The sequence below is a fragment of the Lissotriton vulgaris genome, chromosome 9 (assembly GCF_964263255.1).
Source record: "Lissotriton vulgaris chromosome 9, aLisVul1.2, whole genome shotgun sequence".
Lineage (NCBI taxonomy): Eukaryota > Metazoa > Chordata > Amphibia > Caudata > Salamandridae > Lissotriton > Lissotriton vulgaris.
The window spans coordinates 526716216-526730119 of NC_141697.1; the positions used below are offsets into that span (position 1 = coordinate 526716216).

Below are 13904 nucleotides of genomic sequence, written 5' to 3' on the forward strand. Positions count from 1 at the left end.
ATGGAATGAGAAAAATGAGAAACACACCAGGAAGATAGAACTTTGGCTGAGATACATAGACGATCTCTTCTTGATATGGAATGGCAGCGTGGATGAGTTCCGAGAATACTTTGAGATGCTCAACAACAACTCCGTGGAGTTAAAATTTACATATAATGTAAGCAAAAAACAGATTACATTCTTGGATGTAACAGTATACATCAATAAAGACCAAATGCATACAAAAGTATACCAAAAGCCAACATCAACAAACAGCATACTAAATGGGACAAGCTTCCACCCTGATCAACTAAAGAGAAGCATCTCTTTCGGAGAATTTGTCAGGATGCCAAGAAACTGTTCAGAAGTAGTGGTGGTTGAAAAAACCTTTCAAAAGACAGCACAAAGATTTATCAAATTGAAATACAAATATAGAGATGTGAAACAGGGACAAGAAAGAGCAAGAAAGATGTCCCATGCTTCAACTCTAGTAAACAAAGAGAAGGATGGTGGAGCAGCCGAACAAGACGACAAAATCAGAATGATTATGACATATAGCAAGGAGAGCCAAAGGATCATGAACATCTTAAAGAAATTTTGGAGTGTCCTAGAGAAAGATCCGGATATTGGGAAAAAAATAGGAACAAGACTGATGGTAACCTACCGCAAAGTGCCTTCACTAAAAGACAGACTTGTGAGGAGTCACTTAACCAGTGAGAAACAAACAAACTGTCTAAATAAACAACAGACTGGCTTCACACATTGTTACAAATGTAAAACATGTAAATTTGGCCAGAATATAAATGAGATCAAGGATCCTAGAGGCAAAACATTTATCATCAACGAAAGAATAACATGCGAAACCCCATATGTGGTTTATATGATTGAATGCCAGTGTAGTCAGCGGTCTATCGACCGCACAATTTGCCCTCTATGCAAAAGAATCCTGGAACATCTGAGGGCAATCCAGAATTGTGTCATGAACTATGCTATATCAAAACACATACATATGAAACATACCATCACCTGGCGGAACATTAAGTACTCTGGTATGATGACAGTCCCAAAAACAAAAGGGGACGCAATAGAACTTTAAAGCTGAGAAGATTAGAATTGCAACTGATTGTAAGATTCAAAACAAAGTTTCCCTTTGGCCTGAACCGGGGTGAAGAGTTACATATTCATCTATAAAAAGCCACAGCAAGAATGAAATTAAATGGAAAGTGATATGACCAATGAGCACTTAGCTCAAAATAGTTCGTACAGATGATTCAACAGGGACATGAGTAACAGTACTAAACTGAAAACGGTTGGAAAGAGAGATGATTCAATACACCGCTAAAGCGATAGTACTGATAGAAACTATCATCAACATTACCAGACTAACTGGACAATGCATGCCCCACAGAGATCATCTATCTCCAACCTTCACAGGAAGGACAGAGCTTTCAATGATAAAAAGTACAAATACATATCACTAAAGAAGTGAGACTCTATTTGACTATATTTGAAGAAAAAAAAATAACAATGGAATAACTTAAATCAAAATGACATCAATCACAGTTTGACATACTTGTAAATATAAAAAGAATGAACATTCCAAGCCAACCAAGTACTACAATTCCCATAATGCCTCATAACAGGCTAACATGGCTGAACTGTATATTGTGAACATAGAAGGTGTACTCATGAGACCGTGAACAAGACCATTTCTTGGTCGAAACGGTGGTGGTGGGTTCTGGTCATAATTTTCTGAATACAACTTAATCCAAGGAGGAAGCCTTCAGGAGTGCAATGTTTCTATTGATGTAGCAAATATATATATATATATATATATATATATATATATATATATATATATATATATATATATATATATATATATATATTACCTACTGGCGGTCGCCAGTAGGTATATATAGTTAGGATTTTTTCCCTATGGGATTTCTGAAAATTCTATGCCTAATAACTTTTGCGTTTGTGGACGGAATTGGCTGAAATTTTCAGGAAAATGGCACATTTTGTTTCTGAGCAGCCCTTGAAAATTTGGGGGGGTTTTGTGGAGGGGGGGCCGAGAAAAAAGGGGGGTCCCAAAACGCCTTTTTCCCATGTTAATTTCCATAGGGCGGTTGGACTCACTTTTAGCCCGAACGGCTGAATGGATTTTCACGAAACTTGGCAAAATTGTAGGGACTGTTAGCCCGATGTGCCTTTGCTAGGTCTCAATATATGTGCTTCAGTGGATTTTGAGAAATTAACGTTTAAATCAAGATATATATCTGTAACAGCGCTCCGGGCAGCGATCCGGTTAGCGAACCTTTCGCGTATCGGAACTTTGCGATGCGAAGCTGATTGGCCCTCCGGTGTCTGTCAACATTCTAAACAGTCCGGAGCGGCCGCCATCTTGTCTCTCGGTAGGATCGAGAGACAAGAGGAGGCCAAAACAAAGGGGGAAATTACCATAAGGGGGCATAGTAGATCCTCGTTGACCCCCTAGGTTTTATGTGGAGGTTTTAAAAGGGCCTAGGAGGGTCCAAAAAAAAAAAAAAAAATTTTTTTTTTGCGTGGTAAGCGCCAAGTTCGCGAACCGGAAAGCGTTCTGGGCAGCGAACTTTATGGATAAAAGAATGAAAGACTTTTCTAAATACTGTATGTTAATTGTTTGTTGTTTTTCTTGTTTTTTTTGTTTTCTTTTTTTTAAAGTGTTTTTTTTATTTTGATTCTTTTTCATAATTTATTAAACTTTCTAACATTTCAGTGTCTGAAATGTCATTATTTTCTTGAAATATTGTTTGCAATCTGTGAGGTTGCAAAATGTCCTCATTTGCAAGGAGGACATCTACTGCTTGGACACATTGCAGCAGTTCATTATCCAAGCTTTCATCCATAAATTCCATGTCAATTTGTTCAATTAATTCCTGGCTGCTCTCTTGCAGGTCCATCTCAAAAGAAACTTGCTGCTCGCCTTCCATTTTGCCTGAAATTTGGATTAAAAAAATATATATTAGTAGAGATAGGGCACTGTTGGGATTAATTTTAGATAGGCAGTTTTTATCAGTGAATTTATCTTTTGGCAGTGTATAGTATGAGAGTGGAAATAGGACTATAAAAAAGTGTATGTGATTTAACCAAGACAAGCCTTACTCCATTCATAACTATAACAGAGAAGTCTATCTAAATACATTACTACTACAGAGGGATAGTGTATATCTAGCAGAAAAAGTCTACTATATTAAGTTATAGTGCACAATATATTAAATTATAACTTACCTTCACAAAGAAGTTGAAGTTTTTTGAAGCTATTGAAATAGGAGGTACAACAAGAAGTAGTAGTCAAAATGGCTGTGTTTCCTTCTCTCCCTTTATATATATACAGGTATATAACCAATCAAATGTCAGGTAATAAAAGTAGAAAATGAAAGTAACATTTTCATTGGTTGTCAATTCCAACAATTCAGATGTGTTTTGTGAAGTAATTTACCTCACGGTACTTGGAGAGGTCTACAGGCTAAATGAAATTTCAATGAAATTTGTGAGAATGGAAGGGATTGTTATGTAGTATGAGCTAATCTATATTTGGTGAGAGTGTCTCTAGTCGTTTTTCTGTAAATTACTTTCCCACCTTTTTTTTTGGACCGCTTTCCGGGAAGCGGCCCGGTTCGCGAACCTTAAGCGTCACGGGAGTCCACCATTTTGTGTTTCGGTCGCATTAAGATACAAGATGGAGGGCAAATAATGTTTAGAATGGGTAGAAGGGGTCATGGTAGACTTATCTTGACCCTCTAGGTTTTCTGAGGGTGGCTGAGGAGGCTTATATGTGCGGAAAAAAACATTTTTTTAAAAAATTCCGCGAGGTTAGCTTTCGGTTCGCGAACCGGGTAGCGCCCCGGGGAGCGAATTTTGTGGAAAATTAATGAAAAAAGTTAGAAAAAAATAATAATTGTGAGTGATCAGATGAAGGGTAGCTCTGAGAAGAGCTTTTGGGTTTATGGTACATTTAGGTACTTATAAGTAGGTACCAATGCACAGTCTTAAATTCAGAATGAAAATTCTGTTGCCCTCATCTGAGAAGTGAACTCCATCTCCTCTGTAGATATCTTGCATGTAGTAACGCAAGTTATTGTTGTACAGAGAGCCCATTCCATGGTCTCTCATGAAAGCTGAAACAGATTTGTTTACATGCTTCCTCGCTTTCTCAATTTGTGGACAAAATTGGTTGGACCACTTCCATTTCTGTCTTTGGCATATATTGGAATATACCAAGGCAGTTTGAGGAAAAAGTGCCATTAATTGCTCAAAGGTGTCCTTTAAAAGCATTTCCAGACCTACCCCTGTCAAAGTGCCCAAATCATTACCTCCACAGTGCACTATTAACAGGTCAGGTTTTGGCAAATGCATAAAGGTTTTCACCAATGGTATCAATTGGTGACATTTTAATCCTCTTTGGCCCAACCACTTAATTTCCACATCTTGTAAATTGAGGTTAGGTAAATTTCTGTTCTCAGCATACCTTTGAGCCCAGTGGATGTAACTATGTCCAACAATCCAGACCTTAAACATGGTGGGAGAAGGTTGTTCTGCAGTCAGATGAAGTGTGGTAATGAAAGGGCAGTTGAAACAGTAGGAGTTTCTAAAGAAAAAAAACTGTGGATTTACAATGCTAATGATTCATTAGCAGTGATTGGTGCATTTCCATTTCTGAAAACAGAAAGTTAGGGTGCATGGATGTGTTCTTTGAAACATGTAATTTGAATGGTCAAGGAAGAAACATTTAATGAAAGATTGCTCTGGATACGTAGGTGCACTGAGAGTTCAGAGTTCAATTGAAACATTGTTGTGTGAATTTGCAAACATGAGAGGTCTTCCAGGAGGTGGTTGCTATGGAAACAAGGCAGAGAGGGCAGAGGGGGGAAGGGTTTTGATTTGAAAAAAGTGAGGGAAGAGGTATGATTGGCTAATATGAGAGATATGTGAAATGAATATCTGTATTTCTGTGCTTTCAATAGCTGCAGCCTTTGGAGTGCATCCTTTTTCTTCTGCTGAAGACAATTTGGTGTATTTCTGAGACTGTTTTCAAAACTCAAAAAATATTTGCTAAGGTGAGAAAAGATTTATTTAATTTAGATAGAGAATAGTATGATTTAAGGAGAAAATGATGAAGAAAGCTGTGTTTTTAAAATGTGGTTTTGTCTCTAGTGATATACTAATAGAATTAGTTTCATAGAGAAATTGTAATTGCATATTTGGTGTAACATTCTGGCATGCAGTAACACAAGTTATTGTGGTACATGGAGCCCATTCCATGGTCTGTTATGTAAGCTGAAACAGATATGTTGTTTTTAAAAACGATTTAAGAAATCAATTACATTTCTGGATATGTACTGCTAGAGCTTCATAGGTTGTTTTGAGCCATATTTATAAGGTATTTGAGTGTCTAAGATGTTATGTTTTCCTTTTAAAATGTAAAGTGTTCCTCATGGGGCAAGTGTCTTGTAAATACGCTCCCACTTGTGCTTGGCAAATTTAGATTTTGATTATGGGAGTTACCTAGCCATGTTAATAGTGTCCCAAAAATGGTGCTAGGGCATTCCAGAAAACACTTTCATGTGTCTCAAGGACATTTTTAGTCATTTCTTCATGAATGCAGGTATACAATTGATTTATATGCTGTGTTTAAAAACGAATTTTGAAATCAATTACATTTCAGGATATGTACTGTTAGAGCTTCATAGGTTGTTTGGGGTCATATTTAGAAGGCATTTTAGTGTCTTTGATGTTATTTTTCCCTTTTTAAATGGAAAGCGTTCCTCATGGGGCCCTGAGCAGTTCTTAGCCATGTTATTTAATAGGAAGTGGATAACATGGCTAAGAGCATTTGCTGGAAAATGCATGAATATCGCTGACTTTTCTGCGATATTCATGCATTGCGGCCTTTTTTTTTCGCATTTGTGAGCAGTTCTTAGCCATGTTATCCAATGGGAGGTGGATAACATGGCTAAGAGCATTTGCTGGATAATGCATGAATATCGTTGACTTTTCAGCGATATTCATGCATTGCGGCTGTTTTTAATCGCATTTGTGATAAACAATTACATTTCTTGATATGTACTTTTAGAGCTTCATAGGTTGTTTGGGGTCATATTTAGAAGGCATTTTAGTGTCTTTGATGTTATGTTTACCTTTTTAAATGGAAAGCGTTCCTCTTGGGGCAAGTGTCTTGTAAATACGCTCCCACTTGCGCTTGGCAAATTTAGATTTTGATTATGGGAGTTACCTAGCCATGTTAATAGTGTCCCAAAAATTGGGTTAGGGCATTCCAGAAAACACTTTCATGTGTCTCAAGGACATTTTTAGTCATTTCTTCATGAATGCAGGTATACAATTGATTTATATGCTGTGTTTAAAAACGAATTTTGAAATCAATTAAATTTCAGGATATGTACTGTTAGAGCTTCATAGGTTGTTTGGGGTCATATTTAGAAGGCATTTTAGTGTCTTTGATGTTATTTTTCCCTTTATAAATGGAAAGCGTTCCTCATGGGGCCCTGAGCAGTTCTTAGCCATGTTATTTAATAGGAAGTGGATAACATGGCTAAGAGCATTTGCTGGAAAATGCATGAATGTCGCTGACTTTTCTGCGATATTCATGCATTGCGGCCGTTTTTTTTCGCATTTGCGAGCAGTTCTTAGCCATGTTATCCAATGGGAGGTGGATAACATGGCTAAGAGCATTTGCTGGATAATGCATGAATATCGTTGACTTTTCAGCGATATTCATGCATTGCGGCTGTTTTTAATCGCATTTGTGATAAACAATTACATTTCTTGATATGTACTTTTAGAGCTTCATAGGTTGTTTGGGGTCATATTTAGAAGGCATTTTAGTGTCTTTGATGTTATATATTTTTGGAAATGTTTGTTCTCTGTTTTACAGATTGAAAGTATGAAAAAATATTTTAAAAAGGTAACAAGAATTATAAGGTAAATGTTTTCTACTCTTTTTACCCGCAATGCACTGCTGATGATGTCACTGACACTATCTCTCATTTACTCTCTATAGCTGTCTTTCTTTTTACATTATTCTCTGTTTACTTCCCTTATACTAACTCTTCTTTTTTTTTAAAAAATATTTTTTTGGTTCGCTTCCAGTTCGCGAACCGGTCAGCAAACTTGAAGCGAACCAAAAGAAATAGAGCTTGCCAGAGTGATAAACATTCTAGCAATTTTATTTGAAAGGGGAGGTAGTTCTGAAAAGAACTTTTTTTTTTGTTTTTGTTGTTTTATTATTATTTTTTTTTTTTCTGAACATTTTTTGATTTTTTTGTATTTTTAGAACAGTTTTATGTTTTTTTGTGTTTTTTATGGAGGGGAAACAACAAAAAAACAGGCATTGAAAAGGGCTCAACAGGAGCAAAAAAAAAATTACTGCTTGGGTGCATTAGGGCACTTATGGTTTTCGAACACCATATTAATCAAGTTGACGCTCATGTTCCCATACGACAGCATAGCACCACAATATATACAGGTAAACTTCATATGTTTAAAATTTGGCTGAATGTTTGGCACAGTTTCCTGTGCCTCTCTTCCTGTCAAAGACATTGTTGAGGTAGATCTGGCCACAGGAGTTGTCGGGGGATTGTCTTGTAGGTCCCTTAACTCAGCCCGGCTGTAGTTTAAGGGATGCCACCTGGTCATATGTCGATGCATAGTATAGTTGCCCATACTATATTTTTTCTCTGTGCCTCTAGACAATCTGTAATCACAGATGAGGCAGGTGGCATATTTAGCATTCACCTTCTTCTCCCCTGGAGGGATGGAAAAAAACTGCCAGATGAAACTTGTTTTTCTCTTAGAAACACGGGGCAACTCCGGGATAAATTCTGGTTGATCTCTATCCTCTTCTTCTTCTTCCTCCTCTTCCTCCTCTCTGTTGGAGGTAAATTGACTTGGTGGTCCTCTCTTCTTATGAGGAGGTGGAGGTGGTGGTGGGGGTGCACCAGCTGCAGCAAGTATGGAAGCCATTGCTGAACTCCAGGAAAATGGTCTTTCTCTCACCAAGATGAAAGTCAGAGTGAGGAAAGAAGGAGGGGTTTACATGATTTGGGAAAAGCAAAAGTTCTGAACCAATGAAAAGTGTTATTTTTAGGTCACATGACCTAGTCATACATCATTTGGAAACCAAAAGTGAAATGAACCAATGAAAAGTTTGATAAACAAGTCACATGACCTGTTCCGCTTACGTTACGCGGTGCGCGCCGCGTCCCGGATCGTTTCCGGTTCGCGGTCCGGAGCACTTCCGGGAGCGCTAACGCAGCGCGTCATTAGACGCATTACGCGACAACGTGATACGTCGCGCTTCCGCGACGCGTCACAGTTCCGCTAACGTAACGTTGACCGGTTCGCGGACTAGGTCGCGGCATCAAGATGAGCTAACGGAAAGCTTCCCGGTTCGCGAACTAGAAGCGAAGAAAAAAAATATTAAAAAAAAAATTATTAATAAACATCTAAAATATATTTTAAGATTTAAAGAAGAATACATTTTACAGCTACAGATGTTAGCTTTTAAAAAACCAATGAAATTCACAGAAAAAACCATAGGTTATAGACCATATATAGTTAGGAATTTGCATTTACAAAACCTTGAAAATTCACTGAAAAAACCATAGGTTATAGACCATATATAGTTAGGGATTTGCATTTACAAAACCTTATTTTACTCGCATAAAACCATTGAAATTCCATATATAGTTAGTTGCGCTAACTATATATCGCGCACCCGCAATCCACTGCTGATGATGTCACATATTACATCATTCATGACATGGTCAGTGACATCACTGATGACATCACTGATGACATCTCAAATGACATCACTGATGACATCTCAAATGACATCACTGATGACATCACTGATGACATCTCATTTGACATTACTGATCACATCACTGATGATATCTTTCATGTGATAATACGATGAACCTCTTCAGACTCTAATATAACCTTAGATACAATCAGTGTAAACAGACACTCACAGACTGTCACTCATCCATGCAGTTACTCACACACCTAGTCAGTCATGCAAAGAATCAATCACACCTCCATTTCCTCAACTATACAGTTATACAAACTTTACTTATTCAAACATATACTAACACATATTTACTCTCTTATACAATCCCTGATACAAGTTCACAATGATCCATACAGCCACTCACACATTCACTGGCTCTTATGCACAGTTATTTATATATGTCAACTCTCACATGTACTGTGTTTTACATATGTACTGAGATATACATAGCACTGAGATATCCATTCACTCACCAATACACTCATGCACACAGTCAACCGCCCATACAGCTGTTTCCACATGCACTTTTGAAACCATACATCTAGTGAATCAACTGCTCACACATCTATGCACAGAGTCATACACCTCCCAGCCACCCACACACACACTCAGTCTCCCATACAAATACTTGGGCAACCCATATAGTTACTCATATAGCTACTTATCAACACATGCAACAGTTTACAGAACAACAGACATAATGATGCACAAATTAAGACAGTTTAGTCACTAACCCATGCACTCAGTGAGACACATTTAATCACTCACTCATACAGTCAGTCATGCACCTACTAAATCCTTCATCCAGACAATTATACATCCACTCATTCTTCAATATGTAAGACATATTTTAACTTTACAGAAACATACAGTCACTGGATGTTGTCATCAGTGATGTCATCAGTGATGTCATTTGAGATGTCATCAGTGATGTCATCAGTGATGTCACTGACCATGTCATGAATGATGTAATATGTGACATCATCAGCAGTGGATTGCGGGTGCGCGATATATAGTTAGCGCAACTAACTATATATGGAATTTCAATGGTTTTATGCGAGTAAAATAAGGTTTTGTAAATGCAAATCCCTAACTATATATGGTCTATAACCTATGGTTTTTTCAGTGAATTTTCAAGGTTTTGTAAATGCAAATTCCTAACTATATATGGTCTATAACCTATGGTTTTTTCTGTGAATATATATATATATATATATATATATATATATATATATATATATATATATATATATATATATATATATTACCTACTGGCGGTCGCCAGTAGGTATATATAGTTAGGATTTTTTCTCTATGGAACTTTTGAAAATTCTATGTCTAATAACTTTGGCGTTTGTGGACGGAATCGGCTGACATTTTCAGGAAAATGGCACATTTTGTTTCTGATCAGCCCCTGAAAATTTGGGGGGGTTTCGTCAAGGGGGGGCCGAGAAAAAAGGGGGGTCCCAAAACGCATTTTTCCCATTCATTTTTCCATAGGGCCTTTGGCCTCACTTTTAGCTCGAACGGCTGAATGGATTTACACGAAACTTGGCAAAATTATAGGGACTGTTAGCCCGATGTGCCTTTGCTGGGTCTCAATATATGTGCTCCAGTGGATTTTGAGAAATTAACGTTTAAAAAAACAGATATATCTGTGACAGCGTCCTAGATAGCGCACCAGATCGCGTACTTTTCGCGTAACGGAGCTTTGGGTAGCGAAGCTGATTGGCTCTCCGGTGTCTGTCAACATTCTAAACAGTCCGGTGCGGCCGCCATCTTGTCTCTCGGTAGGATCGAGAGACAAGAGGAGGAGAAAAACGAAGGGGGAATTTAATGAAAGGGGGCAAGGTAGACTCCTCTTGACCCCCTAGGAATGATGTTGGGGTTATTAAAGGGTCCCGTGGGGCAAATAAATAAAATTTGATTTTTCACGGTAGAAGCGCTTCTCGGTTCGCGAACTGGGCCGCAAACTGGTAGCGAATCGGGAATTCGCCATTTTGTGTTTCGATTTAATTAAATTACTAGGTATAAGGGGGTACGGGAGACGTATCCTGACCCCCTATGTTTTCTGAGGGTGGCTGAGGAGGCTCATATATGTTGATACATGTCTTCCAGCGGCTGCGTGTGAGCGTTTTTTTTTTTTTTGCTGCCATGTCATGAATGATGTAATATGTGACATCATCAGCAGTGGGTTGCGGGTGCGCAATATATAGTTATTGCATCTAACTATATATGCGAATTTCAATGGTTTTGTGCGAGTAAATTAAGGTTTTGTAAATGCTAATCCCTAACTATATATGGGCTAAAACCTATGGTTTTTTCAGTGAATATATATATATACACCCATGCACACAGTCAACAACCCATACAGTTGTTTCCACATGCAGTTTTGAATCCATACATCTAGTGAATCAACTGTTGACACATCTATGCACAGAGTCACACACCTCCCAGCCACCCCCCACACACACACTCTCCCATACAAATACTTGGGCAACCAATCAATAACCCATATAGTTACTCATATAGCTACTGATCAACACATGCAGCAGTTTACAGAACAACAGATATAATGATGCACAAATTAAGACAGTTTAGTCACTAACCCATGCACTCAGTGAGACTCATTTAATCACTCTCTCATACAGTCAGTCATGCACCTACTAAATCCTTCATCCAGACACTTATACATCCACTCATTCTTCAATATGTAAGACATATTTTAACTTTACAGAAACATACAGTCACTGGATGTTGTCATCAGTGATGTCATCAGTGATGTCATTTGAGATGTCATCAGTGATGTCATCAGTGATGTCACTGACCATGTCATGAATGATGTAATATGTGACATCATCAGCAGTGGATTGCGGGTGCGCGATATATAGTTAGTGCAACTAACTATATATGCGAATTTCAATGGTTTTGTGTGAGTAAAATATTTTTTTTTTATTCACTCATACAGAACCATTGAAATTGCTCCTATATAGTTAGTTGGACTAACTATATTTCGCGCACCCGCAATGCACTGCTGATGATGTCACATATTAGATCATTCATGACATGGTCAGTGACATCACTGATGACATCTCAAATGACATCACGGATGACATTTTAAAAGTTCTCATTGGATAAATCCAAGACTGCCTACGTTGTTGTTGCACCAATACTGTAATATTACCGGATAAATCCGCTTATTGTCATTTCAACCAATATGGCCTATGAGTCCTGCGTACATCACAACATGTACCTATTCTTATCTTAAATTTAAACCAATTTTCTTTGTATTTCTTTTTTATGCAGTGTAAACACAAGTGGGAGAAGGTCTGTGCAAAAGTGCAAATATAGATATAAAGTGCTAGTGTAGATAGTATAGATTTCGCAATCAATCAAATGCTAATTTAAGGCCAAACCATCTGTTCACAAAACATAGATGAATCTAATTTCTAAAATTCATACATAATTGATAACAGCCACCTTTATCCTAAAAACATTTGATTCTGTATATAATAAATACATTTTGAGAAATCAAAAAGAGAAAGAGGAAATATGATAAAATAATTTGTAAAATCAGAGAGTTAATATATCTACAAGGAGGAAGTACTTCATTGAACTATTTACATACAATTCCACTTGTGATTTGGAACCACCATATTGCAGCTAAAGGATGTTATTACAGAAAGCTGTGCATATCCTCTGTGGTATTCAAACCATTGGGCCATTTACAATCAAGCTCGATAATATATTTGGTTTCAAGTTGACGGAGTTGGCGCTCCCTATTGCCACCTCTTCTTTTCTTAGCCACAGCATCTATTACGAAACAAGACAAGCAATTGATATTGTTTGCATGTACCTTCTTAAAATGTCTTGCAACAGGATATGTTGCGTCACTGTGGAGAATGGCCCTTATATGCTGCAGGATCCTGACGTGCACCTGTAGCTTCGTGCTACCCACGTAGCTAAGCCCACAGGTGCACGTCAGGACATATACAGCATATTCGGTTTTGCAATTGTAGTTTCCCGATATCACAGTAGGAGTGGAACTGAAAGTTGTGGATTATGTTGACATGTTGCAACCAAATTTGCAAGCACGACATGACGTGCATTTTATGAAACCCTTCTTTGGTGCCAACCAAGTAGTGACTTTTTTGACCTCAGGTGATACTCGGTCCAGTACTGTGCCCATGGTGCTACTTCTTCTAAATGTAATAACAGGTTTAACTGCAATTTTATCTCGAAGAATATTATCTGTTAGCACTACTGGCTAATGCTTGTTCAATATAGTTCTAATCTGCCGTACTTCCCTGTTATAAGTAGAGATTAGTCTTGGAGTATTCATACTTGTGGAGATAACAGCAGTATTAGGGACTGATGAGGTGTCTATATCAGGAGCGAATAGGCTCATTCTAGATTTAGTTTTGGCCTTATCAATTGCATCCTGTAAGATTTTATGTGAATATCCCCTTACTTTAAGTCTGTCAACCAGCTCTTGTTGACATTTATTAAACTCTTCCTCATTGCTGCAAATACGTTTTATCAGTAGGATTTCTCCATACGGAATGCTAGCAATGAGGTGTTCCGGATGAGAGCTGGTTGCATGTAAGGTGATATTACCAGAAGTCACTTTTCTGTGAACAATACTTTCAAATTTTTCATTGTGGACAAAGACCTTAACATCAAGGAATTCTATTTCCTGTTTGTAAATGTGGGAGGTGAATTTAAGATTATAGATGTTATTATTAATCTTATTTATAAAGCGAACAGCTTCTTCTTCACTCCCCCGCCAAAGTACGAACACATCGTCTATGTACCGAAGGTATGATCTTATGTGTGTCTGATATTCCACCTGAAAGGCGGTTTTGAGGACCTGCTCCTCCCACCAGCCCACATGTAAACATGCGTAGCTGGGGGAGAAGCAGGCCCCCATCGCCACTCCTCTCACCTGTTTGTATATATCTTATATATATTAAAAGTGTTTTGGTACATTTTTATTGATTGTTGAATTATTTTGGTGATATTATTGTCATTGATATTCTGCGAATCGATATTTGTGACATAATATAGTTGTGTT

The 13904-nt window shown here is 37.7% G+C and overlaps 1 protein-coding gene across 3 annotated transcripts in view; it reads right to left on the bottom strand.

Annotated features, from left to right (window-relative positions):
• Positions 1 to 13904, bottom strand: part of LOC147690365 (cytochrome P450 2F2-like) — a 533126-nt gene that overhangs the window by 362139 nt on the left and 157083 nt on the right. The window lies entirely within an intron of this gene.